Here is a 16,875-nt window from a genome sequence, read left to right on the forward strand (position 1 = left end):
CAGCCAACCAAGTGAACAACACTCTCCAGGGGGTAGGCGTATTGATATCCAAGTCTACCGTAAAGAGAAGACTGCATGAAAGTAAATACAGAGGGTGCACTGCAAGGTGCAAGCCACTCATAAGCCTCAAGAATAGAAAGGCTAGATTGGACTTTGCTAAAGAACATCTAAAAAAGCCAGCACAGTTCTGGAAAAACATTCTTTGGACAGATGAAATCAAGATCAACCTCTCCCAGAATGATGGCAAGAAAAAAGATGGAGAAGGCGTGGAACAGCTCATTATCCAAAGCATACCACATCATCTGTAAAACACGGTGGAGGGCAGTGTGATGGCTTGGGCGTGCATGGCTGCCAGTGGCACTGGGACACTAGTGTTTATTGATGATGTGACACAGGACAGAAGCAGCAGAATGAATTCTGAGGTGTTCAGAGACATACTGTCAGCTCAAATCCAGCTAAATGCAGTCAAATTGATTGGGCGGCGTTTCATGATACAGATGGACAATGACCCAAAACATACAGCCAAAGCAACCCAGGAGTTTATTAAAGCAAAAAAGTGGAAAATTCTTGAATGGCCAAGTCAGTCACCTGATCTTAACCCAATTGAGCGTGCTTTTCACTTGTTGAAGACTAAACTTCAGACAGAAAGGCCCAAAAACAAACAGCAACTGAAAGCCGCTGCAGTAAAGGCCTGGCAGAGCATTAAAAAGGAGGAAACCCAGCATCTGGTGATGTCCATGAGTTCAAGACTTCAGGCTGTCATTGCCAGCAAAGGGTTTTCAACCAAGTATTAGAAACGAACATTTTATTTCCAGTTATTTAATTTATTTGTCCAATTACTTTTGAGCCCCTGAAATGAAGGGATTGTGTTAAAAAAATGCTTTAGTTGCCTCACATTTTTATGCAATCATTTTGTTCACCCCACTGAATTAAAGCTGAAAGTCTGCACTTCAACTGCATCTGAGTTGTTTCATTTAAAATTCATTGTGGTAATGTACAGAACCAAAATTAGAAAAAAGTTGTCTCTGTCCAAATATTTATGGACCTAACTGTATTTGGAGAAGGACTTTAGCTTGATACTGCTACCAACATTGGCTCAGTTTCTTTCGACTGGAGGAAAGGAAAACCCTGCAGGACCCTGAGGTCAGTACATAGTTCCACTCCTTCTGGTTGCGACTTTACTTGATTCAACATTGGTATTCAATCTCGGACCATCTTCTAAGGAAACAGGAGTTCCACACCTCTGTGAAGATTATTTCTCTTCCCAAAGGCAATCACCGATTACTTTTTTTTTGTCACCAAAGTGCCTATCTTCATACTGTTTACTTTTTCATGAAACGAGGCATCCTCTGGGACCACAACCCTCATTTACCTGTTTTGTTTATTCATTTACAAGAGTCAAAAAAAATTCTTACAAACCTAAAATAATTCAGGTGCACTCTTTATGCACCCAAGAAATCAATGGCTATCATCAACTCCTTCCTTTATCACCCATTGCCAGCACTAGATCTGTGCTCTCCCTATACCCTCAATGCACTCAACCTGGCCATCTCTATTTAGAGTTAGATGAGGGTGCCATAAGTCCAGTCCTTGCTAAAGTAAGTAAGGTATACAAGTTAGAGAGGAACCATACCTTAAAGCCATGTGTTTGTCTTACTAAAGATGGGAGTTGACTGATCACTGACTACTCTGCAGATATAAATTCCATGCTAGCAAAAGGGGACTACAGTGTATGTGTGTCTGAGACTTTTGAGAAAACTGCAGTACCACCCACAACCAAAATGTGTGACCAAGGTGAAGAAGGAGAAGAGCTCCTGAACAAAGAAAGAAAGAAAAGCACACTGAACATCCTTCCAAGTGTGCAAAACTCAGAAGGAACAAAGCATCACTTACACTCCGAGTCAACAGGAACTAAATCCTAAGCACACCCAATAGGATTCTGAGAACGGTTAATTGTGAGTTACTGGCTAGGATAAAGCCAGCTACTGTATTATGGTGTACAGTTGTGCTTGAAAGTTTGTGAACCCTTTAGAATTTCCTATATTTCTGCATAAATATGACCTAAAACATCATCAGATTGTCACTCAAGTCCTATAAGTAGATAAAGAGAAACCAGTTAAACAAATGAGACAAAAATATTATACTTGGTCATTTATTTATTGAGGAAAATGATCGAATATTACATATTTGTGAGTGGCAAAAGTATGTGAACCTCTAGGATTAGCAGTTAGTTTGAAGGTGAAATTAGAGTCCGGTGTTTTCAATCAATGGGATGACAACCAGATGTGAGTGGGCACCCTGTGTTATTTAAAGAACAGGGATCTATCAAAGTCTCCTCTTCACAACACATGTTTGTGGAAGTGTATCATGGCATGAACAAAGGAGATTTGACGAACTCAGAAAAAGAGTTGTTGATGCTCATAAGGCTGGAAAAGGTTACAAAACTATCTCTAAAGAGTTTGGACTCCACCAATCCACAGTCAGACAGATTGTGTACAAATGGAGGAAATTCAAGACCATTGTTACCCTCCCCAGGAGTGGTCGACCAACAAAGATCACTCCAAGAGCAAGGCATGTAATAGTCGGCAAGGTCACAAAGGACCCCAGGGTAACTTCTAAGCAACTGAAGGCCTCTCTCACATTGGCTAATGTTCATGTTCATGAGTCCACCATCAGGAGAACACTGAACAATAATGGTGTGCATGGCAGGGTTGCAAGGAGAAAGCCACTGCTCTCCAAAAAAAACATTGCTGCTCGTCTGCAGTTTGCTAAAGATCACGTGGAAAAACCAGAAGGCTATTGGAAGAATGTTTTGTGGGCGGATGAGACCAAAATACAACTTTTTGGTTTAAATGAAAAGCGTTATGTTTGGAGAAAGGAAAAACACTGCATTCCAGCATAAGAATCTTATCCCATCTATGAAACATGGTGGTGGTAGTATCATGGTTTGGGCCTGTTTTGCTGCATCTGGGCCAGGACAGCTTGCCTTCATTGATGGAACAATGAATTCTGAATTATATCAGAGAATTCTAAAGGAAAATGTCAGAACATCTCTCCATGAACTGAATCTCAAGAGAAGGTGGGTCATGCAGCAAGACAATGACCGTAAGCACACAAGTTGTTCTACCAAAGAATGGTTAAAGAAGAATAAAGTTAAAGTTTTGGAATGGCAGAGTCAAAGTCCTGACCTTAATCCAATCGAAATGTTGTGGAAGGACCTGAAGCGAGCAGTTAATGTGAGGAAACCCACTAACATCCCAGAGTTTAAGCTGTTCTGTACGGAGGAATGGGCTAACATTCCTCCAAGCCGGTGTGCAGGACTGATCAACAGTTACCGGAAACGTTTAGTTGCAGTTATTGCTGCAAAGGGGGGTCACACCAGATACTGACAGCAAAGGTTCACATACTTTCAAGCACAACTGTAGTAGTCATACGATTCACCATGTTTATAGCAATGTGTTAATTGCACATCAACCCCAAACTGCCTTCAGATCCCTTCCTGCAGAGCCAAAAGATTACATCAAATAATAAAATTAATTTACGCAAAAAAATGTCCCACAGTATCAAAATGTAATAAATCAACTATATACAAATCACACAAACTCAACAAATATGTTCAGATTCCAAAACCCCCTTTTCCAACACATAGTGTATAAATTACAGAAAAAAATCATGAACCCAAAATATCCCACAATGTACACTCAGTTTTGTCTCTCCATAAAATAAAATATCCCACAATGTTTCCAAGTGTTCAGATGTGGTCCCAGAATAACAGATTATTACTTGCTCACTCACTTCATTTAGTATACCGAGATCTCTTCAAGGTGGCCTCCTAACCTATACAGGACTTTGGTGCTCCCCATGAGACAATCGCTTACGTCTGTTCGCTCCGCCATAAAGTTCGGGCCCTGTTTTCCTCCTCTCTTCCCGCCTTTTCGTGCTCTTTTTCAACAGTACATTCGTGTCTGTTTCCGTGGCACCCTCCCAGAAATCGCTGCAACAGACCCATACCTCACAAAGGTCCTCTTTGTGACGTATACCCAATCTGCCCATCTTAAGCCTTACACTGCCTTCTATATATGCTCAGACAGAGACAAGGTTCACATTGTTAATAACACAATAGAGTGACAAAAGATAAACCAGAAAATATAAATGTATGGCAGTGCTACAACCTTAACTGAAAAGCAAAACACTTAGTGAAGAATATGGCTGTAGCTGTTACATGTTTCTCTTTCCAAATCTAGTAGGAAGTTCAGAGCAGCATCTTTCTTGCTCTCTCACATACACACATAGAAACACACACAGACACATCGAGGAACTGTGTAGACCTGGCTGTGAGCAAATCAGTGTCACCATCACTATGCAGACGGTCGAAACGTAATATAATATAATCCCTCGCTATATCGCGCTTCGCCTTTCGCGGCTTCACTCTATCGCGGATTTTATATGTAAGCATATTTAAATATATATCATGGATTTTTTGCTGGTTCGCGGATTTCTGAGGACAATGGGTCTTTTAATTTCTGGTACATGCTTCCTCAGTTGGTTTGCCCAGTTGATTTATACAAGGGACGCTATTGGCAGATGGCTGAGAAGCTACCCAACTTACTTTTCTCAATCTCTCTCTTGCGCTGACTTTCTCTGATCCTGACGTAGGGGGTGTGAGCAGGGGGGCTGTTCGCACACCTAGACAATACGGACGCTCGTCTAAAAATGCTGAAAGATTATCTTCACGTTGCTACCTTCTGTGTGCAGCTGCTTCGTGAAGCAACATGCTGCACGGTGCTTCGCATACTTAAAAGCTCAAAGGGCACGTATTAATTTTTGACTTTGTTTTTCTCTGTCTCTCTCTCTCTGCTCCTGACGGAGGGGGTGTGAGCTGCCGCCTTCAACAGCTTTGTACCGGCGGTGCTTCGCATACTTAAAAGCCAAACAGCCCTATTGAGTTGTTTGCTTTCCTCTCTTGCCTGAAGAAGGGGCCTGAGTTGCCTCGAAAGCTTGCATATTGTAATCTTTTTAGTTAGCCAATAAAAGGTGTCATTTTGCTTGGCTTTTCTCTACTCTCTGTTTCTGACAGTCTGTGCTCCTGATGCGCACTCCTTTGAAGGAGGAAGATATGTTTGCATTCTTTTAATTGTGAGACAGAGCTGTCATCTCTGTCTTGTCATGGAGCACAGTTTAAACTTTGAAAAAGAGACAAATGTTTGTTTGCAGTGTTTGAATAACGTTCCTGTCTCTCTACAACCTCCTGTGTTTTCTGCGCAAATCTGTGACCCAAGCATGACAATATAAAAATAACCATATAAACATGGTTTCTACTTCGCGGATTTTCTTATTTCGCGGGTGGCTCTGGAACACAACCCCCGCGATGGAGGAGGGATTACTGTAACTAGTTAAACAGCATATACATCTTGACCACAGGAATCGAGAAATAGAATTCATATCTTGTGTGCCCTATTTATCAGGAGACAGAAAGTTCAATACAAATCTGTTTTGTGTTGTTTGTTATTGTCATTGGTCTAGATATCAATTTACTGACGACCGAGTTGAGGCCATTTGTACTTACGGCCGAGTGCCTTAGGGGAAGTGATAATGTTCTAGAAATTGCCAAAACCAGCCACTAGAGGCTGCAAAGGCCGTATGCGTTTTGATTGTCACGTATTTGTGGCAGCGCTGCCAGCCATAGAATGATAACATGCTGCAGAGAAGCAGTGAGAGATGCAGTGGTGGAGTTGCAGAGGTAGCAGTCTCTCAGCTAGCTGCCTTCCTTCCTGTACTGAAGTTGCAACAAACTATTGGCCACAAACTAGCAATAGGTAAATATATAGAGAGTTGTAATCTATATACACGCAGCATTTATTTCAAGTTGCACGTCTGTTTTGTTTCTGATTTGTGTAGATGGTTGGTACTTTTTTCTTCCATCAGCTCCACAGAGCCTCAAATGCAGTGACCTGTACACTTTGTGGCCAACGTACACACAAATGGAGCCGTTAAGTCAACACATGACTGTACGTATTTATCTATATATTGTCACACACATGCGCTTGTTGCACAACTTCAGAACTCATCTGATGGTAATTTTACTCCACTGGGAGACGCCCTACCTAACTACTTGGAAGACTGACAGGCGAAAGTCCTCTGTTCCGGTTTCCGACCCCCTGGAGCTACCCCTTCCGCTTACTGAGCCTCATAACTGGCTACACTGCCATCTGAAAGTAGTCAATAGAAGACTCCCATCTGAAAAGAAATTATGCATGAATTACGTGTTGGTCTTGTTTTTTTTCCCCTTACTTATATGGATTCATCTGAGGTGCCTCTAATGCCTTCTGATTTCTTTGTGTTTATTCTGACAATATATGTACATATATCCATCTACTGCTTTTCTTATGTTATGAATGTAGTGAAAAGTCAAGCAAAAGGACACCTTTTATTGGCTAACTAAAAAGATTACCCTATGCAAGCTTTCGAGGCAACTCAGTCCCTTTCTTCAGGCAAGATATAATCAATGTTATGTTATGAATAAATTGTATTATTTGGTTTGGGATAGTTTTTGAAAAACAGTCTGTATACACGTCAGAACCCCAAATAGAGGAAGTCAAAGTTATTTAATAGAAATTATTCCCAATTTATGGACTTTGTTCATAAACGGTACAGATCTCTTTTTTTCTGAAATTCCAGGTGGAAGGTGATGACAACAAATACTTTAGGACACTGAAATTCCCATCTAGAGGTACAGTTTCCACTTCAGTTTTGTTCAGATCTTGGAAGGGTTTGCAATCCAGGCCAGGCAGAGGACTTGGGGAGGTTCAGCTATACATTTTAAAATGCGTAATCCTTCCAGTTGTTTCTTGCTCTTGTAAAATCTAAGGAGATGTCACCTTATTTAGATTAACACCCCTGAAATATGGCCGAATGTCGGCCTCCACAGGTTACAGTGGCATGTAAAAGTTTGGGCACTCTAATTTAAAATGCCTGTTACTGTGAATAGTTAAGTGAGCAGAAGACGACCTGATCACCAAAAGGCATAAAGTTAAAGATAACATATTTCTTTAATATTTTAAATAAGATTGCATTTTTCTTTCCATCATTCAGAGGTACAAAATACCAAAAAAAAATTTGGAAGTGTGTTCCCCTCAACTTTCTTGTATACTGAGATAGAGGAAAAGGTCATCAGAACCACTTCCAGTTGCGCAATATTTCTCAAATATCTCATCTTTGTTTCTCATCATAATGAATTGATAATATCGATACACATTCATTTATCTCTGCTTATAATCAAACTTAATATTATAACGATATTTTCGCATTTAGGGAGGTCGAAAACAGTGGTGGAATTTTTTCATGGTTACATATTCATTACCTAGATTATGTGCAAAGTAAAAAGAGTTATAGTCACCTAAAAACATAGAAAAAGTGTTAATATTATGTATTTGTGGCAATAAATTGCTATAGGTAAAACTGCATTTAGGTACATTTAAATATGATAATGATGGTGGAAATAAGAAAATATATAAAATTAAATGTATTACCAGGAACACAACAGGGATGTAGCAGCTTACTGTTCCAATTACATCTTTATATTTACATGGCATGTTTACACTTTGTTAAACTGATTATGTATAAATTAAAATAAAATTCAAGTTATTAAAAGAATATGCGTTATATATATTGAATAGTTTTTATTATCATGTACACATTTCTATTTCCGTGATACAAAAAATTCGGATGGTTGTTTAAATAAGACTACTTCTGGTTGAGTAATTTTTCTCAAATTTCATATCTGTTTGCTTTTTATCATTATAAATATCTACAAAATTTGAACGAGCTATCTGTAATTATAACAACATTTATTTATATAGCACATTTTCATACAAATAATGTCGCTCAAAGTGCTTTACAAGATGAAGAAAAAAAAATAAGGCAATACTAATTAACAAAGAATAAATTAAGGTCCGATGGTCAGGGAGGACAGAAAAAAACAAACAAAAAAAAAACTACAGAGGGCTGGAGAAAAAAAAACCAAAATCTGCAGGGGTTCCAAGGCCATGAGACCACCCAGCCCCCAGTAGGCATTCTACCTAAGACCACAGATGTTCTAAATCAGTCCTCATGGTTTTCAGGCTTCACTTGGAAGAATTAGACAATGATGGTCATTTGGACCTCTGACCTTCAATTCATCAATGGCAACTTTAATAACTATAGTTATTAAACTATAACTTATTATAAGTGTTAAAGTACCACTTCCTGTTGCTGGAAGTGGCTGAAAAGTTGATAAGATTCCTTTTTTTATATATAAAGCAGGTGTACAAAATCTCATCAACCAAGGTCACAGTGTTTTCTAGTTATTATGTTTACACACAGACAGACATAATTTCAAAAATAGTATTTTCAGACTCAGGAAGGTCTAAATTGTCAAGATTCATCAAAATCTCAGGGTCGAATTTTTCCACAATTCCTATACTTTCTGTACACTATGTATACGAGAACGTAAAAAAAGGGCCCAAAGCAAAAATTTGAGCCCCCGACATGATCAGCACTTATTAACACCCTCTATGACAAGCATCACAGCTTGTAAATGCTGTTTGTAACCAGCTAAGTCTTTCCGTTTTTACTTGAGGAATTTTCGCCCCATTTATTCTTGCGAAAGGTTTCTAATTCTGCAAGATTCTTGTTCCATCTTGCATGCACTGCACTTTTCAGATCTATCCACAGATTTTCAATGATGTTTAGGTCAGGGCCGTGGCAAAACCGTCTGTTTGTGCCACTTGAAGTATTCTGTTGTACAGTTTGTTAGAGTGTTTTGGACTATCACCTTATTGTAGGACCCATTCTCTTTCTAACTTTTTTTACAGATGGTGTGAAATTTGCTTCCAGAATTTGCTTGTATTTATTTGAATCCATTCTTCCCTCCTCCAATGACATGTTCCCTGTGCCACTGTCTGCAACACAAGCCCAAAGCATGATTGATTCACCTCTGTGCATAATAGTTGGAGAGGTGTTCTTTTCCTGAAATTCAGCACCCTTTTTTTTCTCCAGACACACTTTGCACATTGTGGCGAAAAAGTTCTATTTTGACTTTTTCAGTCCACAGGACTTGTTTCCATAATGCATCAGGCATGTTTAGATGTTCATTTGCAAACTTCAATTTTGAATTTTGTGGTTAGGATGCAGGCGAGGTTTTCTTTTAAAATTTAGAAAAAGCCATTTTTCGGGAGTTGTGATTATTTGAATAAAAATGTTATTCTTGATCAGTTAGGTTTTAGATCAAATCATAGCACTAACACAGTTCTAGTAAAATTTACAAATGATGGCTCTAAACCCTTTAATCCAGTATCTCATTAGTATAACACAATGGATGAGTATGAATTTCCTTAAATTAAAGAAGGAAAAAACAGAGTTACAGTAAGTTGCTGTCAGCAATAAACAAAGTGAGAATACTAGAAATTAAATTAATCATCTGGCCCTGCGAATCAAACCAGAGGTTAAGAATTTAGGTGTTAATATGACTCTGACCTTAATTTCAGATTGCATAGTAATAATATTACCAAGACTGCTTTCTTCCATCTAATGAACACTGCAAGGGTGTGATCTCTTGTAACATTCAAAGATGCAAAATGATGAAAAATGAATATGAGTTCATATTTAGCCGACTACATTACACCAATGTTCTCCTATCAGGACTACACAAGAAGAACGTATATCGGCTACAGCTTGTGCAGAATGCAGCAGCAAGTATTTTAAACAAAATGAAGAAACCTGAGTGTATAATCCCTATTATTAATATCCTTACATTGGCTGCCAGTGTCCTTTAGAATCAATTTTAAAATACTTCTACTTGTTTTTAAGGCTCAAGAAACAATCTGGCCGTACCTCCATCTCAGAATGCTGGTTTAGGCATTCGGACTTCTGCATTGCAGAGACTGATCACCATCAGACCTATTTGATTTAGTTGGTTTAGTTTTCTCCTATTGACCATCGCAGGAGTTTTTTTTTGTTTTACTCCCCTCTGATCAATCACATTCAGGAATCAAGAACTTCACCTACATCTTAAATTAACAGAACCCGCTATGGACTGTTTTATTTGCTTCTGTATCATTTCATTAACTTTAAAAATTATCAAATTGTTTCTACATATGCCTAGGTAAAATGTAGCTATATACTGTATATATTTATTTGTATGCATATTAATTAGATATACTGTAGTTGTTCTATTGTTAACTTTTAATGTATAAATGTTTGGTTTGCACTTTGCTTAACAATACCTACTTGATTTTGTATTTAGTATACTTACATTTAGAAGAAATTATCATAGTATTAATTAATGACAATAATCCAAGTAAATTGGAATATCTTCGATTTTGTTGATTAATCTGTGGAAAGCACCTTGAGTTGCATGTAAATATATGATTAGGTACTATATAAATAAAGTTATTATTATACTGCTGACTCTACCATGAAGATCATATTTGTTCAGGTGTCGCTGCACAGTAGAACAGTGCACTAACACTCCGGAGTCTGCTAAATCTTCCTGAAGGTCTTTTGCAATCAAACGGGATTTTTATTAACCTTCCTAGCAATCCAACAAGTAGATCGTTCAGAAAGTTTTCTTGGTCTTTCTTAACATTATGAACTGAGGAAACAGCTACCTGAAAACTGCTTGCTATTTTCCTACAGCCTTCTCCTCCTTTGTGAGCATCAATTCTTTTACTTTTCAGAGTGCTAGACAGCTGCTTAGAGGAGCCCATGGCTGCTGATTGTTAGGACGGGTTGAGGAGTCATGGGGTTTCCTAACAATGACTGTGAACAAGCCGTAGCCCTACTGAGCTAATTAAGGTCTGAGACCTTGGTACAAATTATCTGGGACCTCAAGTATCCTGGTGTGCCCAACTTTTCCTATAGTGCTTTTCCTTTTCTCTGTAAAGTTGTACAAAACAAAAACAATACACTAATCCTTTACACCTTTTGATGATCAGTTCATCTTATGTTCACAAAACAATTCTAAGGAACAGACATTTTAAGCAAGGGTGCCCAAACTTTTGCATGCCACTGTAACAATAACCGAAACGATTTGTGTGAAACTGCTTTGTAAATAAAATTGCAAAACAAATTGTTTAACTTCTAGCAAAAATGTGGGCAACTGACACCAGAAGAAAGGTATTTAGCTCTTGTCTGAAGTGTTCACGTGCATTACTTACACATGCATGTATTGGTCAGTTTTTCACTCCAAAAACACTTTTAACACTCCTATCTTATCCATGCTGACATTTAGCAACTTCAACTGCCTTCCCAAGCCCGTTCTTGCTCACTTATGTTGTATGTTTCAATATCCTGATTCTAAATTTCACACATCACTGCTAATCTGTGGTGCCCCTGTTAGGAAATACATGGATTGTTTTCACAGGTAATCAGTTGTCCCCACATTTAAGATGAAGCCTTACGAGATCACCCAGATCTGACGAGTAACCTCAAATTATGGCTCAACACTGAATCAAAACAATCCTGCAGCTTTTCCTCCACGTCTTTACTCAAGTGTTAATCCACATTTATTACTGGCTCCGTCTCCTGTAGTTTCTGCTTGTAATCTGACAGGCGGTGTCATGAGCCGTGGGTATAAATGAGAACATGGTAATGGGCTGTAAGTGGTCTTTTAACAGGGTGATGATATACAGTCGACCCTTGATATACGACTGGCCTGACATGCGAACAACTTGCTTTACGACCAAAATTACTTGTTTTGAATTACGACAAACATCTTGCGTTACAACCTGAATGCGGTCACGTGTATCCGCTTGTGCGATTGTAAACAAACAGCCGAGAGCATTTGTAAGCGTCAGTCAGAGCCCAGTTTGTGGACGTAATTTCGGTCAGTGCAGTGATTTATAGAATTTATTTCGATAATTGCTAAGGAAGGAAGCGAAGGTAACGAAGGTAAAGAAAGCGATCATAATCGAAATGAAGAAAATTGTGTGAAAATATGAGAGTGGCGTTCGTGTGACCGATCTCGCTAATATGTACAGCATGTCGAAATCCACCATCTTCACAATTTTACAAAGAAAAGATTTGTATAAGGAAACTCCTTCCAAACAATAACCACCTTCCATTTCATTCTCCTCCTCCTTCCTTCCTGCAAGCCAAAGATGTCAACTTAAATGGTGAGTACAGTATGAAATTGTTGTTTCTGGTAGGCTAGGCACTTTTTGGATAATACATTAGAAAAAGTATTGGCGTTTTTGGTAAATTATGCACATTATACATCCCTTTTCTATTAAAAAAAGTTAAGTAAGTGTTGCTGTGGGCGGTTCGGAACACATTAAGGGCATTTTCATTATTTCTTATGGGAAAAATAGTCTTGACTTACAACCAACTTCAGTTACAACCAGCCCTCGTGAACGAATTGAGTTTGTACGTCAAGGGTCCACTGTATTCAGTAAATATTGCTATATTGCTTTCATTTGCATGAAGACTGAGGCACTAATCAATAACATCACAGAATGCAAATATTTCTATTCCATAATGATATTTTGTATATTGTTCAGTGCAATCATAGTATGGAGTTGTGGAACAACATAGAAACCAACAAGCAAAACAGCTCTCTTGGAAGATAACATTTTCAGTTGGCCATTAAGTACTCTAAGGTCACGTAGGCAGTTTTTTGAGACAATTGCAACATTTGTTCACAATGCATGGTTTATCATGAAACACACACAACCTCTGCAGGTCCATACAGTGGGCAAAAAAAAAAAAAACACAAAAACATTCTGCTGTATTGCAGCGTCTAGTATCTCAGCAATTAGCAGTTTCTGAGAAACAAAAAACACAGCACTTTGTGACATGTTTGTGAAGCCAAGCGTATTCCAAGTCCATTTAATGTGTTATCTAGCGAATGGACACGGGCCAGAAAAATACTGGGCAGAGGATGATGGTGTTAGAATTCTTGTTGGTTCACAAAGCTCAAAATAAGGCTTAGCCCTAGAAGTAGGCCTCAAGGCCCTAGGGAGGCCTACAATCAAAACAGAGCTGTTATGTGTGTCAAGAAAAAGAAGTGCAAATTAGAAAATAATGAAAGTGACCAGCAGTCCTAAACCAAATACCAGAGTTGTAGCCAGGAAAAAGGGTAACACTATAACACTACTAAGAATACTAACAACTACGCTCAGAGATTTCTTTTGATTTATCCACAAACTCCAGGAAGTGCATGGTGCCAACCCGTTATCCCAATGCAGTAATAATGACAACACAGTTCACAGTCAAGAGTTGCTTGCATAGAACAACAAGTAATGCTTAAAATGGTGGTAACCTGGGGAATGTATACAACTTGTTACGTATAGCACTTTCATTTGAGTGTAGGTACACAGCACTATGAAACATTCACAGTTAAAATACATGTAGAGATTATACTAACTGGTACACATATAAATGTAGATTTGGTAAAACTCACAAAAAACAAGGCAGATACTGAATAAACATAAATGGAAACCAATATGTCTATCCTTTATTTAATTGATGAACTGTGTCCAGTTGACAGCGGAAGACATTAAAACTTAAAAGTCCTAGAAACTTCAGCCATCTGACTATCTACACTGTCCTGGGTTTTCTACAGTGGAGTCTAATCTGGCCATCCAATCTGATCAGAGAATCTTTCCATTCAATGATTCCAACACACCTTAAATGTACATTCATCAGAGGCACAGGATTTTCACAGGAATGCCAGCGCATGACAATATAAATAAACCTCACAATATTTCTGACTCTCAACAATATGGCTGAGAATGAATACGAACCATAACGCAGCAAACAGAAGTTCATCCTTCACAATGCAGCAGAGCAGGATCACACTGTCACAAACCAAAACACAGCTTGCATTGAACAAACATATGAAAGGTAGCACCAGCAAGTGCTCGAGCTCATGTACAAAGAAAGCCAACACAACTGCATCGTTTTCGATTCACAACACATGCTTCGAAGTGCGTAAGCAGCAGATTACAGCAAACAGAACTACATGTAAGGTGGCAGCAGAGTTATTTTGCTTTTTCAGTATTTGTTGGGAGCTCATGTTTAAGTGTGTTCTCTTTATTTAACTGGTTCCCAATTGGCACCTGCAGTATCAATAATTTAATGTATTGCATTGTGACATGCCTTCTCTAGCTGCATGTGTGACACTGTTGAGCGAAACTTGACTATAGATATAGTGGTACTGTTAATTGCTACAGCAAGAAAATGGGTTCACACTAAAAATATCAATACAGTGCATCCGGAACGTATTCACAGCACATCACTTTTCCACATTTTGTTATGTTACAGCCTTATTTCAAAATTGATTAAATTCATTTTTTTCCTCAGAATTCTACACACAACACCCCATAATGACGTGAAAAAGTTTGAGGTTTTTGCAAATTTATTAAAAATAAAAAAAACTGAGAAAGCACATGTATATTCACAGCCTTTGCCATGAAGCTCAAAATTGAGCTCAAGTGCATCCTGTTTCCCCTGATCATCCTTGAGATGTGTCTGCAGCTTAATTGGAGTCCACCTGTGGTAAATTCAGTTGATTGGACATGATTTGGAAAGGCACACAACTGTCTATATAAGGTCCCACAGTTGACAGTTCATGTCAGAGCACAAACCAAGCATGAAGTCAAAGGAATTGTCTGTAGATCTCCGAGACAGGATTGTCTCGAGGAACAAATCTGGGAAAGGTAACAGAAAAAATTTCTGCTGCTTTGAAGGTCCCAATGAGCACAGTTGCCTCCATCATCCGTAAGTGGAAGAAGTTCGAAACCACCAGGAATCTTCCTACAGCTGGCCGGCCATTTAAACTGAGTGATCGGGGGAGAAGGGCCTTAGTGAGGGAGGTGACCAAGAACCCGATGGTCACTCTGTCAGAGCTCCAGAGGTCCTCTGTGGAGAGAGGAGAACCTTCCAGAAGGGCAACCATTTCTGCAGCAATCCACCAATCAGGCCTGTATGGTAGAGTGGCCAGACAGAAGCCACTCCTTAGTAAAAGGCACATGGCAGCCCGCCTGGAGTTTGCCAAAAGGCACCTGAAGGACTCAGACTACGAGATGAGACAAAGATTGAACTCTTTGGTGTGAATGCCAGGCGTCACGTTTGGAGGAAACCAGGCACCGCTCATCACCAGGTCAATACCATCCCTACAGTGAAGCATGGTGGTGGCAGCATCATGCTGTGGGGATGTTTTTCAGCGGCAGGAACTGGGAGACTAGTCAGGATAAAGGGAAAGATGACCGCAGCAATGTACAGAGACATCCTGGATGAAAACCTGCTCCAGAGCGCTCTTGACCTCAGACTGGGGCGACGGTTCATCTTTCAGCAGGACAACGACTCTAAGCACACAGCCAAGATATCAAATGAGTGGCTTCAGGACAACCTCTGTGAATGTCCTTGAGTGGCCCAGCCAGAGCCCAGACTTGAATCCGATTGAACATCTCTGGAGAGATCTTAAAATGGCTGCGCACCGACGCTTCCCATCCAACCTGATGGAGCTTGAGAGGTGCTGCAAAGAGGAATGGGCGAAACTGGGCAAGGATAGGTGTGCCAAGCTTGTAGCATATTTAAAAAGTCTTGAGGCTGTAATTGCTGCCAAAGGTACATCGACAAAGTATTGGGCAAAGGCTGTGAATACTTATGTACACACGATTTCTCAGTTTTTGTATTTTTAATAAAATTTGCAAAAACCTCAAGTGAACTTTTTTCACGTTGTCATTATGGGGTGTTGTGTAGAATTCTGAGGAAAAAAAATGAATTTAATCCATTTTGGAATAAGGCTGTAACATAACAAAATGTGGAAAAAGTGATGCGCTGTGAATACTTTCCGGATGCAATGTATACGCACTGTATATGTATGTACCTTGAAGTGAGACACAGAGAGATTGCACAGAGAGGTTAAATGACTGGTAGAAATACAGGATGACTGTAAAAATTACACTTTAGAGGAAATATACTGGAAGGACATCCAGCTCATCAGCCAGATCTTTGATTAAAAAAAAAAAAAGGGAATTAATAAGAAATCTTGAAATACAGATGTTAAAAAAATATCTTCTGGCCACCTACAGAATTTCTCTGTATGTAATCAGCAATTTAGACATCTGTGATGACCACAGGTAGGGGGTCCCATGTTTCAAATCCACTTCTACCACTTTCTTTCACTCCTACTGCACTTGGTGTTACTGGACTTTAATTCTGTCCACTATAATTTTTTTCTATGCCAAAGTTAAAGATACACTGTTATCGATGAAGGTGAGTAATGACAGACACTGGCTGTGTACTGCTTGCCATCTACTTTTCTAAATAACTCAATATTAGAACCATTACATGTGAAATCCCAAGCATATAAAGATTCCATCATGAACTGTAAGTATTCTTCGTTCCATCATTGAATTGCCTGAAATGTTCAATGTCGGTTATGTCTTGATGGAGCTCAAAATTTTATTCCTTTATGTATTCTGCCTGCCCATGGCTGATGCAGTGCATTTGGGTGTTGGGTGGGTTACTGCTCCTCTACTTGTTCTTCTGTTAGGATTTCTAGACTGTAACAGTTTCAGTATGCTGCTGCTTGGCTCAATGCAATGACCACACTAGCCAGGTTTCCAACCAAGGAGTTTTTGCGAAAAAATATTTAGCGCTTCAAATTTTTTACCGATATAGCTGATGGAAATGCTAATTATCGATAAAATGTTGTACATGTCGACATAATATTTTTCCGTTTAACTTTAGCGCATAAATTCCATATCGATACTTCAGATATCGCAAAAACTACATTGGAAACAGTTTTTGTCGGAAAAAAGGGCTTTAACGCAAATAAATGTGTCACATTTTCATCACGTGCAATCAAAACGAGAATGGCGGAGCGGTTCG

This window comes from Erpetoichthys calabaricus, chromosome 3 (genome assembly GCF_900747795.2).
Source record: "Erpetoichthys calabaricus chromosome 3, fErpCal1.3, whole genome shotgun sequence".
In the NCBI taxonomy this organism is placed as follows: domain Eukaryota; kingdom Metazoa; phylum Chordata; class Cladistia; order Polypteriformes; family Polypteridae; genus Erpetoichthys; species Erpetoichthys calabaricus.